This window comes from Hetaerina americana, unplaced genomic scaffold (genome assembly GCF_022747635.1).
Source record: "Hetaerina americana unplaced genomic scaffold, ioHetAmer1.1.p SCAF_132, whole genome shotgun sequence".
In the NCBI taxonomy this organism is placed as follows: Eukaryota; Metazoa; Arthropoda; class Insecta; order Odonata; family Calopterygidae; genus Hetaerina; species Hetaerina americana.
The window spans coordinates 145,017-172,271 of record NW_027286426.1 but is presented as its reverse complement, the minus strand read 5'-3'; the positions used below and the strand labels follow the sequence as shown (position 1 = coordinate 172,271).

Sequence of the window (27,255 nt, the reverse complement as noted above, 5' to 3'; positions counted from 1 at the left end):
ATTTCCCCAATGCATTCATTATTTGCACCAAATATGGTCGTCGCCTCGGAATCTTCGATGGTACCATACACAGGTGGGCTAGTATATTATGTATTATTTTTTATCAGTTATCTCAAAACTGTTATCGAAAAGCACACATCCCACTAATCTGTTCATTTGAGTAGTCAATTAGCCCCTTCTCCTTATTTTTTTATGATCGTGAGTACCGTCTTTCCCGCGCAGGGAATAAAAATTATGGTATTGTAGCCCACAAAAGTTGGTTCTTTATTTCCATACCACATTTTAACGTCCGACAGCCGTTACAGTAATGTAAAAGTCGTCAAGGGATTTCTTGAGGAAGAATAATCATGTTTTTATGAATAATATTGAATTTGGTTACTTTTCCCAATATTATCGTTAGTAAATTGTTTATTGCATATTAATAAGGCTTTGCATAAATGTGTAATATAGAATTTTAAAGACGGGATTCATTTTAAAATGCAATTTCTATTTTGTTTACTCGTCAAAATATCGTATGGTCCCTTGAAGAAACGTAGAAACTTATATACACTTAAAATATAGATATGTATAAATATATATATATATATATATATATTTTATTATATATACTATATATATATACATATATACATATTTTTTTTTATTATACATAAATACCGTGCAATCATGTTTTGCAGCAATTATTTATGTTTACATAATTTTACTAACATACTTAGCACTTTCGAGCTTCTCTTCATTCAATTGTGTAATGTTTATCTAAAAGGAGTTTGTCATTTTGCACAGTATGCAGCGTGCAGAGTAAACCTTATGTAATGGTACTAAATGTATTTTCCTTGTTTTTCAGAATTCCGCCAACTGTTATTGTGTCAACGTGACTGACTAAATTCATCTCTGCCGGAATATCGATTATTAGAAGGTATGTTCATTTTTAAATTATTTTATAGTTTCATATTTTATAGTTTTATAGAATACAATTTTAATTGGAATGCTACAAATCTATGAGAGTTAATTATTGAAGCTGATTAAGGGTTCTATGGAGTACATTTTCTGAATATTATTTTTTATGTGCGTATACACCAAAGTGTTATGTCGAAGAAAATATCACACGTTTTATGCATGGGTACCTACTCCACTCCGAATTTTACATTCAATACAAAATTTTGTTTTGTTTAAATCAAACCCTTATTTCTACTACTAAATTTAACCCTTTACTAAATAATTCCACTTGATCTCATTTTTTTCTCCTTAGCCTACTCAAAAACCTGTTATCCAGTTCTTCTGTCTTTACGTTCTCTTTGAAAACGGTTTACCGCGATAGAGATTCTATTAGTAGTGTTTGGTGTCGTGTCATGCGAGGTTTAGGAATAATAATCGTTCCTTTCATTAGATATGTATTTTTGAAGGTGTACTTAGGTTGACTTTTAACTTGTAATTACTCAATTACCGTAACAGATCCAATTGAAAACATGATTAGCTTATATTCATTCGCTTGGACTGAATAAGCACTACGAAATTCTATGTCCTCTTCAAAATAAAATATTTACACTAGTACTAGTTAATTACGTTCTGGGCACTTACTTTGCATTTCCGTTTAACATGCACATTAAATGTACAGCAACCAAGCTGAGTTTCCCTAGAAATTAAGCCCGCGAGGCTTCGTCAGTGTTGAAGAGATATAGAGAGGTAGGTTTGGAGAGGAGTCCCAACGTACATGAAAGGTGGGACGGAATCTGAGCTTTTGATACCTATCCTTATAGTTCACGAGCTCAATCCTTCTTCTAATTGACTCCAATTATCAGATCTGGCACTATAGGTTAAAAGAGGATTCGTCGGGTGGTTCTTAAGAGATGGGGATACTCCAAACTCAAGTCATAGCAGCCATTCGTTTTGACTTCATGAACTCTGAAGCTTTCGTCTCCCCATGCGATAGAATCACAAGAAAAAACTGTTTGGGTCTCTATTGAAGCGTTGGTCATCGTTAAGTGATAAATCGGAGATCGGACTTTCAACGAGCATAAAGATTTACTAGAGAGTCTCCTAGCTATTAATAGTACCTCAGGAAGCAGATCTTCACAAAGAAATCCACATTCTTTGCGCTCATAGATTCCAATTTACAAAAATTTCGGTAAAGAGGGTAAAATATTTTGAATAAATTATTTAATTTAGTTGCAGCTCTAATTACATGAGCATAAATAAACCTTTTGGTCCGGTTGTAAAAAAAATTGGCAGGAAAACTTCGGCAGCATTTTCATTTGATATATATAAATTTTATATACTTAGTACAAAAATAATGTGCGTTCTGGAATAAAAAATATAACTTTATTAAATATGTGACCCTTCATGCAACAGTAATAATTAGATGGTAAAATTTTCAGCATATTCCTTAGCGTTTTCTGTAAATTAACGTACAGCTTACGATGACATTGTGCCATTAAGAATATTCAATTAGATTAAATTCCGTGCACGAAACGCTTTATAATTCAGTTACAATAAATCAAGAAATCTCTTAGGTAACGTAATCAGCAATTGTTATTGTATTGTTTTTTGGGAACATTTATTAAGTATCAAATTACATTCAACTTTTGAATTTTGTATGTTTAACTTTTGTCATAATTCCTTCAATCTCTGTAGTTTCCTTATTTAATCACTCGGATATAAACAATTATTTCCGCTATTTTACTCCTATTTTAACCCGATAGTTCGCAGTCATTTTTTCTATTTAAATATTCCATTTAATCTTATACCCTTCGTTATCATAATGGTTTCATTCGGTGCTCCTATTCAACATCACTCTATTTCGTTTATTAAAATATTCTCCTTTTCTAATTTATATCTCTCACAAGACTGAATGTAGCCTGCTTTGTTTAATAAAGGTAATTGAAGCTTTTGGGAAATATTTATTTCTTTATGTATATTTCGTTTGATTCGCAGCTCATTAAAAACATTCTAGTTCGACGGGAGTTTATTTTTATAGTACATAGTCCTCTAAATTACCTTGATGAAATGGTGGAGTTAAATTTAAACAAAGTTCAAACAAACATTTTGGCTAAAATATTAAATTTTGATAGATGTAAAAAAAAACTTGATTTTATAATCGATCATGTAATTCCTCTAACTGGTAAGTGCTACAAAAGATTTAGAAACGGCTTTAAATAATAATGACCCTTGTTTTCCAAAGCTATTTCTAGTCCAGAGAAAATATCTCCCTTGTATTGTTCAATCTCGTCATTTTTCTCAACTGTGATGTTGTTATTATCCAACCATTTGATCTACCGGCATCACCATGGGCTTTCATGTTGAGATAGAATGAGGCACACCGACAGTTATGAGCAATATCAAACATAGACAATATAGTATCGCCATTTGTTAAAAATTGCTTAGAAAATGAGGTTAGTGCGACGGGCTCGAAAGAGGAATTAGGATGAATCCCCTAAAGCCATGAAGAGAACAAGAAAGCCATTTTAGAGGTTCAGAAAAGTCAACTTTAATGGCCACAACGTGGTATTAATGGTCTCACATACAGATTGGACAACTAGGATAAAAAACAGAGATATATACCATAATTGATAGATTGAAGTCCTTTTTCTTCATTCCCAAGATACATAATCATAGCAAAATTTGAAGTTACCATTGCTATACATTTCATTCAACATTCACAATTTTAAAATATACAAAAAACTATCATTATTGAATGATTCAAATGGGCATTTTTTTGCCAAATTTACGTGTTTTGGTACATAAGTAAAATTATAAACATATATTTACATTCACGTATAAATAGGAAGTATTTAACATTCCCGTGGAACTACTCAAAAAATTAGGGAAACTTGAGAATAAGATTATTTATGGATTAATTATAAACATAAGTGAGGGAAAAATATGGCCGAATGATTTGGTCCAATAACGATAGTTCCTATGCCAAAAAAGTGAAAGGCTACATGAGTGGACTACAGAAGAAAAAGTTTTATTCCGCACTAAGGTTAAGTAATGCTCAGAAAGTAGTGCAGATCAATGGGAGGATGATGACGAGAGTAAATAATTATTAGGATATTATCAGTTTGGGGTCAGAAAGGGTCACACGTGTGATGCCATTATTGCTATGGCATCACACGTGTGATGCCATAGCAATAATGAGGTCTATAATAAAGCGGGACATAGAGTACAATCTGGATGGATTTGTTATTTTTTTTAGATGTCAAGAAGGCGTAAGGAGTTTTTGCATGAAATTAAGGAATTTGTTGCCGAAAATAGGAATAATTTGGAAAGATAGCCCCCACGAAATACCCTTTCAACATATTGCGGGTTTTGTGTAGATCTATCCAAACCTATGTACCCCTGCATAAGATGCGCATAGGTAAATTTTCGACCATTGTAATTCGGTTCCTACTAGCCGTATTAACCGTACGGTTAGTAGGAGATGCTACTGAATCGACAATCTCCATAGATCTTTTCAGACTTTTGTAATCAAATGCGCATTATCCATATTTTTTTATTACAAATTAATCCACTAGGTAGTGCTTGGCGTAATAGAAGTTGAATGACGGTATCCATGAATGTACACTAAGGTTATCTTTGAATAATGTAATAAAGATTACCTGCTAATTGTTTCATTTACAATTTCCAAAATTATAATCCTGCGACATGTTCATAACTTTAGTCATTTATCGAAGAGAAATTTCATTGGTAATTGTTGAGAATAATTTCAATTTTAAAGTAGGAAGATAGAATAAAGGGTATATTCAACAGTTTGCCTATTCGGGAAGTGTTTTAAAACAATATCGCCAAATTATTAGGGACATACGACAAAGGATCGCGTAGGAAAAATTTTTACAAGGAGGAAGGAATTAATGACAGGAACGTTGAGTAAGGATGTTAAGAAAAGGTTTGTTAAAACTTTGATATGGAGCGTAGTTATTTACGGCGCGGAAACGTGGTCACTAAAGTAGGATGATATAATTACTCGTAGACTGGAGACTTTTGAAATGTGGCTGTGGAGAAGGATGGAGAAGGTGAAATGAACCGAAAGGAAAACAAATGAGGAAGTACGAGTACTATATATGGTGAGCGAGGAGAGGGGATTGTTGGGAGAAATCATAAGAAGTCAGGAATAATGGCCGCAGAGCATTTTGATGAGAAATGGGATGTCGAAGTCTGCGATAGAGGAGAGAATGTTAGGAAGACGAGGGATGGACAGAAATAGGATATGGATGTTCAATGGAATGAAGGGAGGAAGGAAGTATACGCGGTTGAAGAGGGAATTGTAATGTCGATTTTCGGGCTGCGTATTTTCAAGTGGAGCAAGGGAACGTATCGTGAAACCGTTTGGTAGGATATGTTCATCCAAAATCTTAAAGGGCAGGTTACTGACAGTGTATCAATGTTGTGATTAATATTGTCGAACTATTTCGTTGAATTTTGCCCCGGGGAGCAATTTTTTATTTTTTATTTATATAAAACGGTTATATGCGATTGTTCGTTCGTTGTTCTTTCCTGCTGTAATAATTGTCGTCGAATACTATACTATATACAGGGTCGCACTCAATGCCTGTATTGCCATTGAATTTTAAATATTAATATTAGCATTCATTGCTTAAATAGTTGCGAAAATTCATTTTCTAATCGCTTGAATTAAAGAACCCCAAAAAATTGAACTCTATAATTATTTGCCCTCTGGAAATGTAATATTATAGTTTGAATTGTCAATTTTAAGGGAATTAAATCATGAGCATGAATTTGCTGAAGAACATGCCATTGGCTGAAGCCATAATTTTTAATATTTGCAGGGTATTGCGAGGCATGGGTTAGTTGAGCTCAGTTTGAAATTTTAATTCCAATCAAAGGAAAATTTATTGGTGTCAGAATGGTTTTAAAGCTATTAAATACCGCATCGAATCACGGGTATCTAGCTGGTGTTTCATTAGATGCCAAAATGCACTCCACGACCTTTGGTAAAGGCACCTCTCTATCACTCTACCGCCTCACACTTTCCTCCGGTCCCCAATCACGTAGCTTTCGAAATATTTGGGGCAATTCCTAAAGCTCCCTTTGACCTCATTCTCTAAATCCTCTTTCATTTCTATTCCCCTTCTTCCTTTTTATTCTCCACCCATCCCAGCAATTTCTCATTCTTCTCTCCTCCCGAGCCACCCTCAATTCAGTACTCAATATGTATGTCGTTAGTCCAGCATTGATTTCAAATTAATTCATGGATAATGTGTCACAATTTTATTCAAAAAGCTGTAATTATCTATGGTTACCAAGATTTCCCATCATTATTATAGATGTCTGTAATATTTATCATAATTAATAAAATTACAATGGATAAAATATTTAGGTGTACATTTATAATGTGACACATTGAAAACGCTAATAAAACATGCATACTGGGATAAAAGAAACTCACATCTGTATTTTTATGCAACGATAGTAATGCCGGCACCATCGTACAAGCGTTATTTATTTAGTACAAACGTCATGTGTTTTCGCTGCTCGAAGTTTCCTGCACGAGTCTATGTAGGTATAATAATACATATTTATATTATTTATTATATATAATGCATATTGAATATATTGTATATATGTCATGCATATTATATATATGTATTATATTTATACTGTGTATAGTTAATATATATTATACCTGTATGTAGTATACAGCTACATGAATCTCTTAAAAACTACTTATTAGTAAAATTCTCAGATCGTTAACCCAAAACACTCCTCTCCCCAAACCAAACCGTCCAAAATGCATTAACTTTACCACCACTTTCTTCCCCGGAACCTATAAAATTAAGCATATCATCCGTGAACTCTTACAAATTATTAATAACAGTCAGCCCACATCACTTCTATTCCCATGTTGTCCTTCCGTTTCGTGTCAACGCTTGTCGAACTTGCGAAAACTATTCAAGTCGACAAAACCACCTGCGGGTACCCTTGTCTCTTCTCCGCTCCTGTCCGCACCATGCAGCCGCCTACGCTGCAAATACTGCCATCTTCTAAGACCCGCCACCTCTCTTACTACCAATTCCCCACCCGATCCCACCTGCATCTCAAAAACATTATATACCGCCTCTCCTGTAACTTCTACCCCACGTTCTACGTGGGTGAATGCACCACCACCCTTTTCCTCCGCATGACTAACCACCGTTATTCCATCAAAAATCCCTCCTTCCTTAATTATCACATCCCTTCTAACACTGTTTCCCACGACCATTCTTTCGATGACTACTTTTCTGGTTTGGTGCGTGAACCCCTTCCCAAATCTGCTAGTATCATAGAAGTGAGAATCCGCGAGATGACGCATATCTGGGTGTCCGAGTCATTTAAACCCCCCGGGAAAACCATTCCCACTGAATGCATCCAAGAGCTGCCTACATATCCACTCCCGCCCCATTCTCCATTTCCTATTGGTCTCTTACCTCTCCTTTCCTCACCCTTCCGCCGTACATGTCCTCTCCGCTCTTCCCCGAGAACGTCATTCTTATGACGACGGTCGTGTTGTCGAAACGTCAAAACTACGTATGTAAGTGTCATTTCTTGGTGTTTCTGTTTTAAAAATGTTTTACACATATATATATATATATATATATATATATATATATATATATATATATATATATATGTGTGTGTGTGTGTGTGTGTGTATATATATATATATATATATATATATATGTATATATATACATATATATATATATGTATATATATATATATATATATATATATATATATATATATATATATATATATATATATATATATATATATATATATATATGCTTTCGTAGACGTAACACGGAAGTGCCGAATAGTACAATACACAGTAACACACAATATAGAAACACAAAAAAAGAATAACACGTTATTTCTTGATATTTCGACGGAAACCATCCGTCTTCATCTGAAGTAGTAGTTTTTAGGGGAGGCGACCGACAGCTAAGGTCATTTGCGCCATAGGGGATGGACAGGAAAGGATGAAGGGTGGAGAGAAACCCGGCGTCGGCATTAGCCTACTCTTTACGAAAGGCGCCAAGGGGTCCGCAGCTTAACGTCCCATCCGACGGACGCCGTACTCACTCAAAGTGCCCTCCACAAAGCACCTCAAGTAGGGATCGAGATACCTCTGAAAAATATTCAACACCGCCGGGATTTGAAACCGCGCCCTCAGGGTGGGAAGCCAGTACGTTAGCCCCCGCACCATCTCGATCCCCCCTTCATCTGAAGATATAGATGTTAGATATAGGTGTTACTGTGTATTGTACTATATATATATATATATAAATACTATATACATATATATACATATACATACATGCAAAAGGTGAAATGGACTGAGAAGAAAACAAATGAGGAAGTACTTAGTATGGTGGGCGAAGAGAGGGGTTTACTGGATGAAATCCTATGGAGGCAGGAAAAGTGGAAGAAGAGTGTATTGACCGGCAGTGGGATGTTGAAAACTGTGATTGAGAGGAGAATGTTAGGTAAACGAGGAAAGGGAAGAAACAGGATAGGGATGTTGGACGGGGTGAAGGGAGGAAGAAAGTACTCTGAGATGAAGAGGGACCTGATTCAGAGTAGGATGATGGATTTTATTTTTTGTTAGGAGTAATAAAATGTTTTTTTGGTAGTTGTGTCCATCCAAAAACCTACCTTAACCGGTAGATTACATTAAAAAAACATATATTCAAGATTTCGTCGAAGTAACACGGAAGTGTTGAATAACAAACTTGGACAGCAGCAAACAATGTAAGAACACATAAAATGATCACTCACGCGTTATGTCTTGATCATTTCGACGGTATTCAGCTACGTCTTCATAGGAAAAATAGAAGTAAATACTGCTGGAATAGGAGAGATGAGGGGTGCGAGAGAAAGGGGAGGGCGGAGGGAAGGAAAGGAGAGAACGGGAGGTGGAGGATTGGTGAGAGGAATGGTTGGGAGAGAGGAAAGAGTGATCAGAGGTTAGAGGGGAGCGGAGATAGGGAAGGAGTGAGAGGGAGGGGGTATAATTAACGTTAAATCGGATAAGAAAACAATCTCCTCACCACAGCTATTGCAACATCCGAAACCTGGGTCCAAGTTATATATATATACTATATATATATATATATATATATATATATATATATATATATATATATATATATATATATATGAATAGATTTGGAATTATCTCACAATATTTTAATATAAAACAGGGCAGAGCTACAAGAAAAAAATTAAAACAGTGCTACCGTAGTTCCTTGTAGACACCTAAACTTACGTTAACACATTTTTCATTGTTCTACATTTATTAGTAAACTGTAAATAACACGTTACTTTCGGCAGACAATTATTAAATATCGATTCATTCCACTACATTTGAGGAATGATATCAGTGAGAATTTACGATAAAATGCAAATTATTGCGGAAAAATATAATAATCCTCCAAGAGGCTGGGATTATAAATTCCATACGCATACCACCTCAGAATACAAATTCACTACTCGCTTTCGTTTCAACTGATCGTAATTCATTTGCACGTAGTCCAATACGATAAAACTTAAAAAAAAGTAAAAAAAGATATATGAGTATGTGGTAATTGTAATTATTTCATCCATAATGACACACAATTACTTATACCCATTCGGGTCATTCGCGATTGGAGCACATTTAAAGCATATGATGAATGATGCTTTTCATATTTTTAAGTTCACTTGCTCTTCTATGTATCTTTGCTCTAGCTTCTATAAAGCTTTGCTGTAGTCTACAAACCATGACTACTCACATCTTATCGATTGGTAGCTAAAACATAACTTATTTTTGTTTAGGTAGCTTTAATATATATTCTGGTTTCTCCAAAAGCCATGTATATGTGTGGTAAATTAATTTTTTTAATGGAAACCGAGCATGTAGCACTCCTAGATGGTACTAAGTTTCAGAATTCATTCGGCAGTAGCAACTTCGAAGGATCAAAGGAGGTGAAGTATTTTTGTGACGCCACTGTAGTTGTAATATTTCTAAAGTTGTTTGATACCAATTACCTACTGGGTTAACATGAGCCACGACAAATCCTTGATTTTATCCTTATGCCTAAAATTATATTAAAGACGTACAAATAAAGGAATTGAATACAGAACCATTAATTTTAGGATGTAGTTGCAGTGAACTTCAATAAACTTAAAATATACTCGTAAAACTCACATGACTTCTTTTTCAAGTGGCAATTTCTAGATTAACTATATCTTTATCCAGCCCATATCTTTCTCTGGTGAATATTATTCCACTTCGTATCACCATTTTCACCTTAGGGAATCAAGCGTGTACCTCTTTGGAGTGTAATAAATATTAACTGTCATTACAGATAGTAAAATTATCCGACTTTAATTAAACATAAACATTTTAATGAAACCATTCCATTCGTTGGCCCTGTATAGATTTTCTTCCCCTTCAAGTTGGCCATAAATCACGTTCTCGTTATCTTGCTTCTCCAATTGCCTAATATGCTATTTAATAAAACTTAGTCTTTCTAAACTTCTCTCATTCATTATTTATAATATTAATATTTAAATTTTTAAATTCTTCATTGGTCTTTACTCAACTTGAATTGCAAGATTTTCATCAGCTAGGTTTGAGGCTCGCGCGACAATTTTCGGTAGCAAGAGACGATTTGTTATTTATAAAGTTCATCGCTATGTCCCCTGACCCTATTCCGTTTTTTCCGCTAATCGTAGTGGATGCTACGTAAACTATTTTGAAAAACTGGGAAGGAGGTCACCTCTCTACGCCTAGATAACGCAGTTGCAAGAAATTTAATTTTCCATGGTCCCCAGCAGTACTCTTCTCCCTATGCCGTGGTCATGCTACAATAATTGTGTTAAGCGCAGCGTCGTAGACAGTATGGTTCGGCAAGCAAACTTCCCCATCAGTCGAGTAAGCTCCTAAATTAATAATTGGAGAGGCGGTGAAATATCGGATGAAAATTATTTGCGTGACGTGATTCCGCTGAAAGTGAGAGGTTGAAAATTTGTCCATAATTACGTCAGCTTTATTCGATCACGGCCTTGTTTCGTACCCTGGACTGTTGAGTTGCCTCTTTTCCCAATGCGTTTTAAAAATCCCTTCGTTCCCTGATTAACTATTGAGGAACTTGGTTGGCCATTAAAATGATTGCTTGTGACAGTATCCATCAATGAGACCCTTACCTCTGATCTATCTAGAACTACATTTATTAACCATGTACCCACTCTGCGACGGTTTAAAAATACAAACGAGAAGGGGTTGCGAACATAACATGGTTTGGAGAAATCAAATTGGGATTTGTTGCATGCCATTATGTGGCTGGTATCACGATCTGGTAAAGGAAAGACCTGTACTCCTATATTTGTGTAATATTTTAGTCATATACCGCTTGAAAAATGTGTAGATTTGGAGGTTAAACTGAAGAAGTAAAATAAATTTATATGATTTCACTAATTTAAATTTAAGTTTTTTAACTTGATCAAAACTAAAGTCAGGAGTTGTAGTTCGATCTTTTTTTTCTCATGGCTTATTCAAACAAATGGGTGTATTCTATGCTTAACTTTGTCATGAAAGGTTCATTTACAGACATAACATTTGACCTGGTGAATAATTTTATTTTATCCTGTCATTATTGCGGTATTGTTTTATTTTCCAGTTTGATTATCCGCAAATTTTATGCATGTGTATAATGTTTTTACGAGGGAAATTAATATACACACACGCTAAAATAAAACTCGTCCACGCTCCCAGTTGGACAGACTACGCTTGACAAAGAAAAGCATAAACTATCATGACACTTAAGTTAGGTAGTAGAATAGTAGTTTTCCTCATTGCCTAGGGTCATCAGTTATGAGTACGCATCCACAAAATCGAAACCAAAAACACGCGATTGCAAGTTTCACAAATACCATGTCAAATAAAGGTTTGCATTCCATCAATGAGGAAAAAATTTGCAAACTGCATGCGTATATCTGTGTTACTATATAAATAAATAAATATATATATATATATATATATAATTTGGACAGCAACAAGCAATATAGAAACACATAAAAAGATCACGCACACGTTATTTCTTGATCATTTCGACGGAATTCTGCTCCGTCTTCATCGGAAGATATAGAAGTAATGATGATTAATTCTATATCTTCCGATGAAGACGGAGCAGAATTCCGTTGAAATGATCAAGAAATAACGTGTGAGTGATATTTTTATGTGTTCCTATATTGTTTGTTGCTGTCCAATTTAATATTCGGCACTTCCGTGTTACGTCGACGAAATCATGTATGTGTGTGTATATATATATATATATATATATATATATATATATATATATATATATATATATATATATATATATATATATATATATATATATATATATATATACACACATTCAAACACGAAATCCCGCCAAACGGCGAATAATTCTCATATATACAGAAACAGATTAGACCCACGGATCTCAGGATAAATTACGTTTCCTCGATAGCTGCCTAGATAGCAGGACGTGCCTGTGTTCACCGAGTGTCTAAAATCGCCGGCGTCCGAGGCTTCGGTCGCCGGGGTTTGGAGAGCGGCACTGCCGGACTCTCTCGGAAATCGAGGTTCCGATCGTGTTTTGTTTCGAGCGGCGGTTGACCGCCTAGTTCATCAAGAAGCGCGCAGTTTGACTCTCGACTTCTTCCGCCGGGAAGGCCGTACTTTTGTTTTGTTTAGTGGATCAAGACTGACCTTGACTCCTGGTGTAGAGCTTAGGCTCCTTTTGTTTGCTACCGCCGGGTGCGTGTGGCGGGGAGGGAGCGTTCGTGAGTGTTTTATTTCCCTTTAAAGTGCTCGTTTTTTTTTGTTGCGCGTTCCTTCTTCATGCTAGTGTGCTGAATTTGATTTCTTCAAATGGCTGTGCGCCGTTTAAACACGCTCGCCTTGCAAGTTGACGAGAAGGCGAAGCCCCCTACCCCGTTGGAGGTCCACCTCTTCACGTTAGAGTCGCTGGGCCTCACACCCGAAGAGATAGTGGCGATCCAATTTGGATACAATCGCCATTTGATATTCCTGAAGTTGGCAACCGAAGCTACAATGACTAGGATTTTAGACAATACTCCGCGGAAACTACCGTTTCCGTCTTTAAGTGACCAGAGGACGACAATAACAATTGACGAGACTTCCGGCAGCACGTGTAATGTCAGGGTTCTTTGTCTCCCCGTGGAGACCCCATCATTGGAAGACATAACAGGCGAGCTCCAACGCTTTGGTAAAATACATCGCTCGTGGGAAAACAGGTGGGAGGGAGAAAATATGGCGCGGGTGCTTACTGGCACCAGGGTTGTGCGGATGACGGTCGAGAGAAATATCCCCTCGTACCTCCACATCGGCGGCAACCGGGCCATCATCATCTATGAGGGTCAGCGCCGCACTTGCGCCCGCTGTAATCAAGAAGGCCACGAGCGCAAGACCTGCCCTCGGAACCAGGGAGGTAAGAGCTATGTGGAGGCAATGACGATGCCCTCCAACCCTAACGCCGCCGTGGAGATGGACGAGCCCGAGGTGGCTGTGGAGGAGAGAGCGCGGTCGCTTCTACTCATCGAGGGTGCGGTCCCGGCTGCTCCCGTTGGTCCCCCGCATCTCCCTTCAATTGGAGGGAAATGTCAGCGGGAGCGAAAATCGTCAACGGAGGAAAGGGAACCGAAAAAGAAGAGGACAGACAAACCCAAGCTCCTGGTCTCGAATACCGTTCTACAAATGGTTCACATACCTACCACCTCGCCTAATATCACACGACCTCCAGCCCCCGTCTCCGTGAGCTCGTCAAATGAGGAGGGATGGTCTTTCGCCCCCCCTCCCCCCGCTCACGCCATCGACGCCCTCGCTACGCAATCCTTGCATCACGGGTTTCAAACACCCCAAGAACCTCTGGTGACAGGTGAGGAGGATGCATCTGATTGCGATGTTTTCCAGTCCCCAACAGCTCATCCCTCGACCCCTTTATCATTGACTGTAAAGGAGGCGTCACCGACCCCGGAAGTCGACCCGCATACAAGTTTCCCAAAGTCAAAAATCCCACATACCCCATCTTCTTTCCCCATTAAGGACAGTCAATGTGTCGACGATCTTCCCAGCGCTTCTCAAGATACGGACCACAAGCAACTATCTCCCTTGATTTTTCCCGACCACAACCCTTCCGCAGATGAGCCCCAGTCCGCCACTCCGACCCTCCCCGAGGGTGCGTCCTGCCCCTTGGCGGCCCCCAGCGGTGCTCCTTCGAAGAAGGCCCCCTGTGGAACGCTGCCGAGTTACCCGGTCTTCGTGGAGACCACGGCTGGCTCTTCCTCTTCGGACGAGGCCGGGGGGGAGGGATGTGGCGAGATGCCGCGTCCTCGCTCGTCGACCCGTTGGACGAGGCGTCCCGGGAAACGGCGAAGCACTCGTCGCCCGGGGTCGAGTCGCGACCGGAGCGACGCTAGCCACGATCAGAACTCTGGGAAGTGATGTCCGGTAGCCACCCGGTGCCGGACACACTTCGTCCATCGTTGGAGAGTTTTTTTTGTTGCTGAATGACTGATTGAATCGATAATTTCAACCCTGCCATTGATAATTTCTTACAATACATAATTTTCCATTGCTAGCTAAAATCTCCCTCCTAATATCTGTGGACCTTGTCTTCCTTTCTTTTTTTTCTTTCTAAATGTTAATGGTCAAATTCACGAGTATGCGTCTGTATGCATATGCTTATGTATGTGCGTGTGGATATGCATGTGTGCGTATGTATGTACAAGTGGATATGTATGTGGTATATGTATCATATATGTATCCATGTATACACTTATACTAAAGAAAAACATGATGTACCCATAATCTGTGACCTGATATTATGCATAATGCTAACAAACTCTGTAATATTCTGAACCGAATAAAATAATTTATATCATAGCTCAAGTGGTTAAGAGCATCCGCCCGGCAAGTGGAAAGATCCGAGGTTCGAGTCCCGGTCAAGGAAATATTTTTACTCTTGTGATCCGTTCGATTCCGCCTTCCCCACCTCTATTGTGTTCGTCCTTTATGTGTGTTCCTATCCCTTTTCCTTATATCTGATTCTGTATATATATATATATATATATATATATATATATATATATATATATATATATGTATATATGGGAATTCCCATACATGTATATATGGGAATTCCCATATATGCATATATGGGAATTCTCTTAAAGATATATTTAGCAGTTAGATGAATCAAGTAAATTAAAAACATATCCATGGTAGAGACTAAGATAATTCTTCTACTTCCTTCCACCAAGTGCAGTTTGGGTGTATATATGCCTGCACAAGCACATATTATACAGGTGCATGCATATACTCGTGCAGGCAATGTGCTATATTTTTCGTAAACTTATTTCAAAAATCTACCTGCGCTTTGAAAAATATAATATGCAACCGTAAAACTTTGGTCCCTCTACTTATACTGGCGAATACACCACCAACTTACCATCCGTATCAATCAACACCATCACTGCAAAAAATCCTCTTACCCCGTTTTTTTAAATAAACCGGTTCTCACAAAATGCACGTTAAATGTTTGTATTGACAAATGGTTTACTTTCATTTTAATACAATAACCACCTTACGTCAGCTGATCCCTAATTCATCGTGAATGTCCTAAATATATAATTATTAATAACACCGTGTATATACAATTATAGTCCCTTCTATATGATTGAGGTATTTATCTCTTGTATTAATCTCAAAAGTTTATCGCTAAATATCCAATGTACTGCCCTATTAGAGCATATGAAAATAAAATTCAAGGGATGAATTTCAAAAGTAGATAATTTGGCTTGATGAGAACCTTTTCCTTCTCCTCCCACTAATGAATTTTTTTAATACCTTGTTGAAAAACTAATTAATTCTATTTAAATTTAAAGCAAATGCTTCGTTGTCACAGTACCGATAGTCAAAATAAGTAAATGTTCCCTACGACCCTTATATCCACCTAAGCTGAGCAATTTCACGCTATTGTAACCCAAACCTTTCTCTCCAGCTGCAAACTGCCAATATAAAAAAAAATTACGGCGCAAAATCCAAGAATTTCCATTTGGCGACCGTAAAACTTACACCCCATAAAATCGCAATCGGGCTTCTATCGACTAGTCTTTTCCACGGATCTAAGCAAATCCTAGAAAAAGAATAAATTGTTAGAGACGAAGAGAAAAGCCGAGACACTAATTCCTACCCTAATCCCTCACCGAGCCGAGATAGCAGACAACTCATTTAAATATCGGGTTAAGGACGGCATGTGGTGTTGGTAAGGATATATACGGAGCGCGTGGCATTTCTCCGTGAATGATAGGGACGGGAAAAAAATTGTGTTGAATCTTGGGAGATATTGAAATGAGACGCTTAGGCCGTGAGGGACATGGGGTTTTAAGCTGACTCTATCGGATGTGGCGTCTTCGTCTATCCCCGGGCTGGTTGGGGTCGTGTGTGAAATCACCCCGATTGCATTCCGGTGCCGTCTACCGACGACGCGGAGTCCGTCGTCTGGCTGCGCCAAGGCAGGAAGACCGTCTCACTGGCTATGGAGGGGATCTAAGCACTCTGCGGGGGGTTCTTGGGGCGAGAGAGATAGGGAGACGGAGATCTCAAACTATTTCTGGACGCGCCGTGGCTCTCAAGGAACTCGGAGCAAATATACATCTCACGCAAGAGAGGGATGAAGGAGAGACGACTTTTTAAGGCTGCACAGGGCCGACGTCCTGACGGTTTTAAAATTGAAGTCGGAACGCCGTAGCCGCCATGTTTGTCTCCCTCTCGAGAAGGCTGAGGAAAATCTGCATTCAAACTATTAACGCCGTTTAGGACTCCTTTGGAAAACGTTTCCCGTAGGAATTTCCCAGTACCTTGGATTTTTTCCTCATGTATATTCTCCTTTAAACATTCACGTTGGGTAATAATATAATAACGCAGTAAAAGTTACTTCAAACGAGAAGCCTTGTTAACAGTGATGAAGCACTGAATCATCCAGTTATCCGTTTACGGAAATATTTGGACTGGGTAGACAAAGATATTGACTGCAGACCTCTCGTTTAGTCAATGATATTTTTAGTCAGTTACCATAACTAAATTGGAATATTGGAATACTTGAGATAACATCCTCTGGAAAATTAAAATCTTTGGCTATTTTCCTTTTTTTACTATTCTGCGATTTCGAACGGAAATAAGTTTCTCTCCTTAGACGAACCTATCGATATGAATTACTCACATTGAGGTAGGTACTTCGTAGAAAAAAGTAGATTTTTCTAGACTAGATGGTATTCCCCTCCTGATCCGTAGTACATTATTTTTGATACAGGGTCCTGAACGCTCAATTCCAAATCATAGATGTTATAAGTCATGCCCTGGAAAGTTTCATCAATATTTGACATCCCATTTGACATCCCTTTGCCGTCACTTCAAAATGAAGCATGGATGTGATTATGCTAAGGTAATGGAAAGGGGCGGGAGGTGATACGTGTTCACAACAGTTAACATAAGGACTAGGAAGTATTATTCGGGAAAATCCACAAAATTCAAAAGATTAACACTGGCTCAGGCGCCACCCTGATTAAAAACTAGTCTTTCTGATTTACGAAATACATAAAATGTCCTAAGTAATATTGCAACGAAAAAATTACCCCCAATCATAATTCGGGTTATTGCGTGGCTTACAGGCAAGACAAGGTAGCTTTTTTGATTCCCCCCTCATTAAAATACGCTTTTTTTAATGTCACCAAAATTCAGCCCTATTTCCGCTGTCGTTTTTCTAAATCGAAAATTTAACTTTCCCTTAGCTTGAAGTATATTTTATAAAAACGTCCAAATTTTCATATTTTTATAATATTTTTTAAATGAAATACATGCATTGAAAATGGAGTTTAGCCATTATATATGGGTTGAATGAATTTAAATTACAAATATTATCTTTGAAGATTTTGTAGTTCGTTGATCATTACAGAATTAAAATTTTCGAATACATTTCTAAACATTAAGCAGGGCAGGCATTATATGAGCAATTCTTGCTGACTCCCCAATTTTGGCCAATGTGTACGTGATTGTAACTGTAAAATCATGGAGGGAGTACTGCTATCACTTGCGATGTTTTTTTTTCCTTGCGAGGGGGGAAGTTTCCACGTCACCCTATTGACGTAACGTTTTAATTATGGAGGAACCAACAGTTTCCTGGTTGGGAGTAATGAAGACGGAGCGTCAGCATAAGAGAGAGAGAGAGAGAGAGAGAGCGAGCTCCTTTTCATCCAACTCTTCTCATTGTCTATCTACGGTGAGAGCTGACACATGAAAAAAAGGCATTATCTTGAGGTAAATGACCTACCTCTTGGTTATAATTAATATCGGATGGATATTTCATTTCCCGTTATTAAAAGGATAAAAATCTGTACCTCTAAATTCCCGAAATCCATGGAATAAATATTGTTAGTATTGAATGGATAAAATACGTAATATTTACTTTTTTTTAAAATGAGGTGGATTCAGCTCAAGAGCAGATTAGCTATCGAGCCGAATCCATCTCACTCCAAAATAGCACGTGTCACTGAAAACACTAATTTAGAATATTTTTTTGTCTGCGTGGTGTGATGGCTTTTCATTCCCAGATTTTGATGAATCTAATGAGATTTTATTAAGTTGCAAGTAATTTTAATAGCTAATTTTAAAAAGGCGTTGCTAGTATTGAGAAATGAGAGAGATACTCTACATGAATGTTCTGCTCATTACTCATAATTGACATCTTAAATGATTGCTTTTTTGTAGATCCGTCGTATTAGCTTATGATAGGTTATTTCACTCTTCGATGATGTTATCAGAGAACAACAAATCTAGAGGACGAAAACTAATTTGGCTAGGTAGAGTTTAGTGCACGTTACTCAGGGGTGAAATTTTATTATTTTCAGCGAATGAAATCCGCGGCAAAATGAAATGATTATGAATGCCTTGTATCGCATATGTACTATATATTCCGAATAAATCAATTCACGGGAGAGATTTTCGTTTCTGCAATCATTTTCGTGGATAATAAGAAGCTTAAGCAAGAGTTGAAGAAACGAAAAAGTAGGAATAACGATTTAATCAAAGCTCGCAAAGAGATTGCATGAAAAATGTGACGAGGGTGAGTGGTCGTTGCTGGAAGTTATGAAGGAATTCCGAATTTTTTTTTCTACCTCCTTCTTCTCCCGTTCTTAGATTTCCTCGGAATTCCCAAACTCAGACCTTCACCCCAGCCGTCCTCCGATCCCACACCAACTCCCCCCCTTCCTCTATTTCCCCTGCGCAGCCTAAAATGCCACGAGTTCTCTTGCTGTGCGGTGCATGGGGATGGGAAGCATCCGAGGGGAAGTCGTACGTCTTTGGAGGAAGAGAGTTTTCTGGGGAAGTTGAGGAAAAGTGCCATGAAGGCAATTCATCAGCCCATAATGTTACGACCCGAGACATACCTCAACATGATATGAATCTCAAAAGTGCATCGCGGACCGGGCAACGGTTTTGCGCGCGAGTGGGAAATTCCGTACATCCAGTAGTGCTTCGCTTGCTCGCTCGCTTGCTTCCTTCCCTTCGCGGGCGCGTTCTCCCGAAACCCCTTGCCTCCATCCCCTCAGCCTCGCCCCCACCCCCGTCTACTCCCAACGCCAACATGCATGGAACGAGATGGGAGAAAAAGGACCCCGTCCCTCCCATGCGACGAGACCGCCCGAAGGCAAAGAGAGGATGCACACACACCCAACGACGAAGCCGCGTGAGAAATGTGTTTTTGCGGGGTTTACGGAAGAAGTTTGGCGCGGAGAGAGATTGAGGAGTGGAGGCGTGTTAATATTTGGTATGAGACGTGGGTTTGAGGAATAGGATGCCGAGAAGGAATAAGGAGGGCGCGGATCTGGAAAAATCTCATTATCCTTACCATATTCTTTTCCTCCCGCATCCAAGTCCCTCATTGTAACGTGAGTGCGAGCATGAGCCACTTACATGATCCCCGAAATACATGTATTTATAGCTTGCGTACATGTTAGTCGAGAATTGAATATGAAAATCACGGTAGGTAATGGGGCAAAATGTTTGGCTCGTGGCATTTAGGTTCCGGGTTCAGGTCTCTTGGGGCGACCCCAGTTCATGTCGAGAAGCGTTATTTTCAGAGTGAATTAACTCTCTTGAAAACCGCAGGATGTACAATGAAACGAACTGGCCTTACTGGCCTTCTTGCCGATGCCCCTTCACATTAGTCCGAGATGAGTTTAAACTATTAAGCCAACCATCAAGTTGGTGGTTTCTATTCAAATTTTAAAATAGTTTTAAAAAAACAAATTGTATGCCATTTTCAAATTTTGTATAATATAAATTTTCAGCTGTGATAGAGGGTATCGACTATTGTGTTTGATGTATTTGTTATATTCACCGTTTCCATTCTCCTCCACACTAGCCTCGAATCTCAGCCTGTAATCTTGCTTCAACGACCATTTTTCCAAGCGGTACAAAACCGCTGTCCATAACAACGTTTTGACGAGCCTATTCTTAACATCCTCACTTAAAGTCACTGCCCTATTTTTGAAGGCTTCTTTGCCTAGTAAGTACAAAATAAATGATGAAAATAAGGAAGTTAACGGGAACACTTCCATGAACATGTGCTTGTATCTCTGTGGTAACGGCGATGATAAAGCAAAACATGCATCTCCTAAAAGTTAACAAGTCAAGCTGATAGTTGTAAAACAATAGAGTGAGTTTATTATTCTGAATACCCGAGGTTGTAAAAGGGGCGTCGGCTGATGGCGTCGGTAAAGTTTTACGGAAGGGGGAAAGAAACAGTATGAGGGAAACAAATATTTGTGGTTGTTTGCGAACGATCCATATACACTCGTGATTGTTAATATTCTACAGGAGCCATACTAGGAGCCAGGTCCTCTGAGTTCACATCATCCCTAAATGGACAAACTGAAACAAGCATAAGCCTCGGTCTAAAGCCAATATAGGTGGTTAGATCCAATGTCCGTGGTATTTGGTAAAGTAACAACAAAACTATATTCAAGCGATATATTGGTGAATTACAAGTTAATCAGTAAGTGTGTATGAAGTACTTGGTTTGTGTGAATTTCCCAGAATCCGGTTCAGAAATCATAAACAGTGAAATTAGATTGACTTCTCGTGAAATCATCTCTATAGAAATCATTATTTGTTTCTGGCACTTTAAAAATGATGGCAGTGGAAAGAAACGTTCGGTATCAATGAGAATAAGGTTTTTCAGGAGATATTTGGAAAATGAAATGAAAGTTTCCGGTAACAGATAAATATTTTTTCCAAAAATGGGCGAAAAAAATCACAAGTAAAAACAAATTATGTGCCATAAGCTAGTAGGCCGCTTATGAAGGTTGGAGAGACGAGAGTGGAAATAAGATCAGCTTTATAAAACAGGTAATGTGAGATTTAAAACCACAGATATGTGATAACTAGACTAGGTTAGCAATTAGAAAATCCTTGGAGAAATCAATTGTAAAAATCCTAACCATGAAATCTTTGAAGGGCGTATTTATTCTAACTACGCTAATCTATATCTTTAATTAACTTCAATTTTATGGATTAATACTATCATCCTACCCCAATGCATATTCATTTAATTTGCATAGTAATTGCTGCAGAGTATTAATTATTGATCCTTGGCATTTCTGTGCCTTCATTTGGAATTAAAGATGATGGAAGGTAGAGGTTTGAACTTGAATTCTAAATGCTAAATATGTATTTTTGTTGTTTTTCTGTCCCTTTAAATCTTCATTCCCTTTTCCACTGTTTTGAATACTTTGAAGCGAGTTAACAGAAAGTAAAGGAGATAAATGAAGGAGTGTTTATAGCCATACTCAGCGATATGGTTATTGAGGGAAGGGGTTATACTCGTAGGAGAAACGGATAGAAGCAATATAACCATTTGTAAGTCGCAGTGTCTCTTCGAAAAGTCAAATCTTCCTTTCAAAAGAACAACGAAGTATGCGACTTCGAGTGGGTTCACGATCGCATGTCCCGTCCTTGGAGTGTATTCAAGTTGAAATTTCCACCACATTTGAATTCTCCTTTGAGCCTAACGGAAAAATGTTGCTCCGCAGTTTTTGAGAAGGCCCATCGTTCATAAAATATATTTCCTTAGTCAATACGAAAAGTTCCAGCGGAATTCAAAAATTATAGAATTCGTGAGCTATCCGTAAATTCTGAGCAGTCCATAAAAATCGCTACAACTAACGTAATGCAGTTCTGTTTTGTTTTGTTTCCGAACCCACTCGATAAGCCACACCCACATCAAATAGGATGAAATAATTTTATTGCAATACCACTAGCTTTGGCATCCAAACTTCAAAGGGAAAGCCACTCAGGAATATAGACGTAGTAAAATGTCGGAAACTAATCTAGTACACAAAGTGGAGCTATTTTTATTTCTTTGTTAAAGTGGCATCAAATATTAATTTTTGGAAAACATCATGATGTAAACCTTAGTTATTCTAGTTAATCATTGCTCGTGTTCATGAAATAAAATACCCTACTGATTCATACTGATTTTCAGATGGCATAAGAATGTTTAAAATAATTTATTTATTTGAAGATAGTCTAAATTACTTTCCAAAAAGTATACTACTATTCACAAGTATAATTTAGTAATATTTTGAGCCAGTAGCACTATCAACTATTAAGTGAACACCCATCCCAGGATAAATCATTTGCAAAGAATACGTGTATCACAAAATATTTTTAGCCTGATCATTGTTTTTCTTTAATTTCTTTTTCTTTTTTTATATCCTTTAAAATAATTATGCTTTTCTCATTGATCGTCTTATTGCATACAATTTCCAATAGAACCACAAATATAAAATATATTTATAATCTTTTTGGCATTACGTTTAGGTAATATTCCTTTCACTAAAATAGCTATAACTTCTATGGACAGAGAATTAGCAAGCAATACAGGATGTGGCAACATAGTTTCCTTTTATCAAACGTAAAATATTTTCAAAAAGAGTTTTTAAAGATTTAAATTCAAGTTATGTTGCCACACTTGTAGTACCTGAGGTTACATTGACTTTATGTCTATAGTCCTTTGACTAGCCTTTGTCTTTTACATGTATCATGAGGATGTTTTTTGAGGAGGTATTCCGATAAGGAAAAATTATTGAGAAGAGTGATAGAAAGGATATTTTAATTTTAAATCTACTTATCGCTCGGTTTTTCGAAGAGCACATCCCATTAAATTATTCAACCCATATTCAAACAAATATATTTAACCTGCGGTTTAATGCTGATTTCATTACATGTATTACTATACTTGCAGGCATATTTGTAGCATTCATACCTATAGCGTCAATCTAACTCTAGTACAATGGTTGGTGAATTTGTTAGCTAAACGTTTTTAGTATATCCATTTTATGTAAAGAGAAAATATGAAGTAATATTCAAGTCCAGTTTTTAATCTGCTATTCTTGGTTTCTCTATTTCCCTTATTGCTTCTTTTGATGGCTTCTAAAAAGTCTATCATTTGTCGCTCAATCATCCACTTAACTGTCACTCACCATTCTATCGCAAATTTCTCAGGTATTTTCGTCACTTCTGCTATAATTTATTAAATTTTTCGTCCATCTGCACATCATTCAAACTTGTTTTTCGGCATTCTTTTCCAAGCCGTCGTCTAATAATCCACCAAAAAACTTCTGACCTCATCGTCAAAGATCCGGAATATTCCAATATTGCCCTCTATATTAAAGCTTTCACAATAAATTTACGTCTATTCTCAACCGTCTAGTCATAAATCCTCATTTCAATGCATAGTTCTCTCACGAATTCAGTTTTTTCATTATGCGTATTCTTTGTTCCCATTTTAATCCAGGATTCTTCATCATAGGTACCTCTTTTCTCATAGCATGTTTTTTTAATAATCCAATTGAAATTTACATGGCAGTGAATCCGAGGTAGTTAAATGATGACAGATTTATGGTCTAAAATATGTTAAATTCTCCTCTTAATAAGAAATGTTCGATGCAGATAAACTTCAAAATGATAGTTCATAAAAACAATAAAATCGAATGAAAATTTGTTATTTAGGAGACTTACGCATCTTATTACTTTTTCGTTATTCTGTTCTTATCGTTCCTTTGTATTCTCAAACCAGTTCTATTCTCTCCCAGCTTTCATGTGATCCTAAGCAGGGTGCTACGTTTTGGTGACTGAGATATGCATATATCCTAGGCATAAAATAGTCAATCTACATTAATGTCAGAAAATGCTAGCCAACACTTTGGTGTTTTTCAAAAATGTTTAGAACATTAAACGTAATTTATTACATAGTGGAGCTGAATTTCATGCATATTTACGTGGTACGAATGAAAGATGCTAACATATGCGATATTTCCCGCCTCCTGGGAAAGAAACTTCAATAATTTTTCATAACTTTTGACTTTTCTTTCTACTCTAACCATTCTCCTTTTAGCCAAGTGAGGGAGTAGATACCTTTTTGTCCATATGGTGTAATCTTTCTGTATGAAATCAAATACACGTACAGTCTTAATAATTTCCTTTGCGTTTGAATTGAATTCTGGTTCTGGTCTTCTTAAGACTGCGATCTTCGTAAACAGATTGTTCCTATCAGGTGCAGTATATCAAATGTATGAGTAATTAAACACAGTTCTTCTTGTTACTTTATCACTCCTATGCCAACGTGTACTCTCAATTTTGCGTCCCGGGCTGTATGACTATGCTTGATTCATTGAGCTTTATGGAGCCTACAACTATTATATTCTATTGCAAATACCGGTCTAAAGGGTAGGGATTTATCGGGAGCGTATCGATCGTATAAATAATGGTGATTGTTTTTTAAATATTATCAGAAAATGAGGCAGAATTAGAAATGAGATACAAATTCCGCGGCCAGATTGTGCCCATGGTATTTGCACCAAATTATTAAACTGCATGCTGAATGTTTGTGAATAGAATCGCCTCATTAGTTTGTAATTAACATAGGAAATGTAGTCAGTCTATCCTTCTGTTTTACTCAAATTACTGGCTGATGCATTCACAGTAAATTCGTAAAACCGGCAAAACGAAGTTGGACAGGCTGCTTTGGGCAAAATTAATATAAATGAAGCGTATCCCAGGCTCGGAGCCAAATGTCGGGAGGAGAATTCTCGTGGACTAGAGACGGCTATGAAGTATAGGCAGGTTGTGATGGCAAGTGAAATAAATAAATGAAAATTTCGGAATGAAAACTGAATAAGGAATATTCCGTGATTTTTTGAGTAGATAATTCTCGCAGATTTTTGACTACCTATTGCGTCCACTTCACTGCAAAGCGTTCGTATGAGATCATCGAGGGCGATAACACGCATTGGTATTAGTTATATCACAAATGGAAATTCAATGTCCATTTTTAGATTCTAATATAAGATTTAATATCAGTCCAGTTTCAAATCAAATCCCTAAGGTTCAAAAATTTCTCTCCCCGAGTACTTTAGCTGCAGGCCGATTTTCATCTATGTATCGTCAGGCATTATGCCTTGTGTTCCCGCTATTGCGACTTATGGGCTACAATTAAATGTAGGGTATATTTTGTACTTAACTAAAATTTTTACATATCTCAAGGTTTTTATGTGAACAAACATTAACGAATATCAAAATATATTGTCAACTAATACAAAGAGAGGGGCCTTCTGTATTTTAGAAAATTTTATTTAAAATAACATCCAAATAATATTAAAATAATTGAGCCTCAGTTTGTATCATAAAAGCAAATATTTTTAAGGAAATTACAGAAAATAGATTAATATACATGACAAAATTTATGCATTGTACTTGTATGAATTCAGGAAATCCTCAGATTTACAATACAAGCTTTTATTTCGCGTAATAAATAATTTACGGCGATTTTGACGAATAGGTGATATAATCAGGTATCTGAAAAAATATAGCCTAAATAAAGCAGCTAAACCGGTATTTCTTAAGCTAATAACTGGGAAAATATACATAATGTACACTTTCGCTGTTTTCTCCTGAGGACATTGAATTTGATTGCAATTTATTCTCGTTTACTAAACATTATGAAAATATTTTATTTCTCTTCCTCTAAAAAATACATCAGGATTATAAAAATCAATCGTATACGATGCCTATGTTTCTTTCCGCTCGTATCTTTATTTATTGTCTGGTGCTTCATTAATTTTATTGTTGCCTTCGTGTAACTGATGTATGTTACGAGAAATTTTCGAGTGAATAAAGATCCGTCAATTTCCGTCCAAATTCGTTGCTAGTTTGAATTCATAAAATATTCAGCAAACATGAAATACACTAAGAATTGAGGCTAACTTCAAATTTTCGGTTCGGAGGATTCACTAATCATGATGTGGCTCTGCATAATTTAGAGCGGTCAAGAGAAGAGTAGGAAAATAACAGTAAAAATATATTAACTCAGTTTTTGTTTTGCGTAGATTACACTTATTATTACTAATATTTCCCAATATATTTTTAATTAAGTATGAACATTCGCCATTCGTATCAATATTTTACGATAAGATGATACCTCGGGGTGGGTTGCTATGTTTAATGTGGCAATTATTTTGCATTATGAGTAAGGCTACAGTCTCTAATGCCTCAATATTGGTGTCCTAACACCCCCCGCCACACGCCCTTGCGGCGGCTTGCGGGTATTAAGTAGATGTAGATGTAGAATACGCTTCCCTACTGTATGCACTTAATTAAATATCTGAAATCATCTAATCTCCATGTTCGAATTACCCAGATACGGAGAAGGTCTTTTGATTTACTATCAAAATTGATACATTATGATTCCTAAGAACATCCCAAATGAAATATTACACCAAAATACTAATTTTCATTTCTTAATGCCAAAATGATTCCTTTTTTCTGAAGAACAAAAATAATGGTTTTGCCTATACCCGCTTGGGGTAATATTTACTACAGCCCTACTTGTTCTTCTTTAATTTTAATCCAGCTTATAATACCTGTGACATTGTATGTACGGTATTTCGTCACAACATCTTGTTCCTTTAAAGCCCCAAAAATTTCAGAATGTAAAAGGACGCCTCGATCGTTTAACTGGCTTAAAGCACTCGGTCGGCCATCGAGGGATCCGGGTTCGGATCCCGGTCTGCCCGGTCCCGGTCCCGGATGACTCCCTTAAAAAGTTGCTGTTGCGGCTTCTCCCGCAATTTCTAGGAATTTTT

The 27,255-nt window shown here is 37.2% G+C and overlaps 1 long non-coding RNA gene across 1 annotated transcript in view; it reads left to right on the top strand.

Annotated features, from left to right (window-relative positions):
- LOC139686195 (uncharacterized) overlaps positions 1-27,255 on the top strand; it is a 246,452-nt gene that overhangs the window by 152,639 nt on the left and 66,558 nt on the right. Inside the window, exon 2 of the long non-coding RNA XR_011700322.1 lies at positions 845-916. This is a non-coding gene — a long non-coding RNA (uncharacterized lncRNA). The remainder of the gene's footprint in view (positions 1-844; positions 917-27,255) is intronic.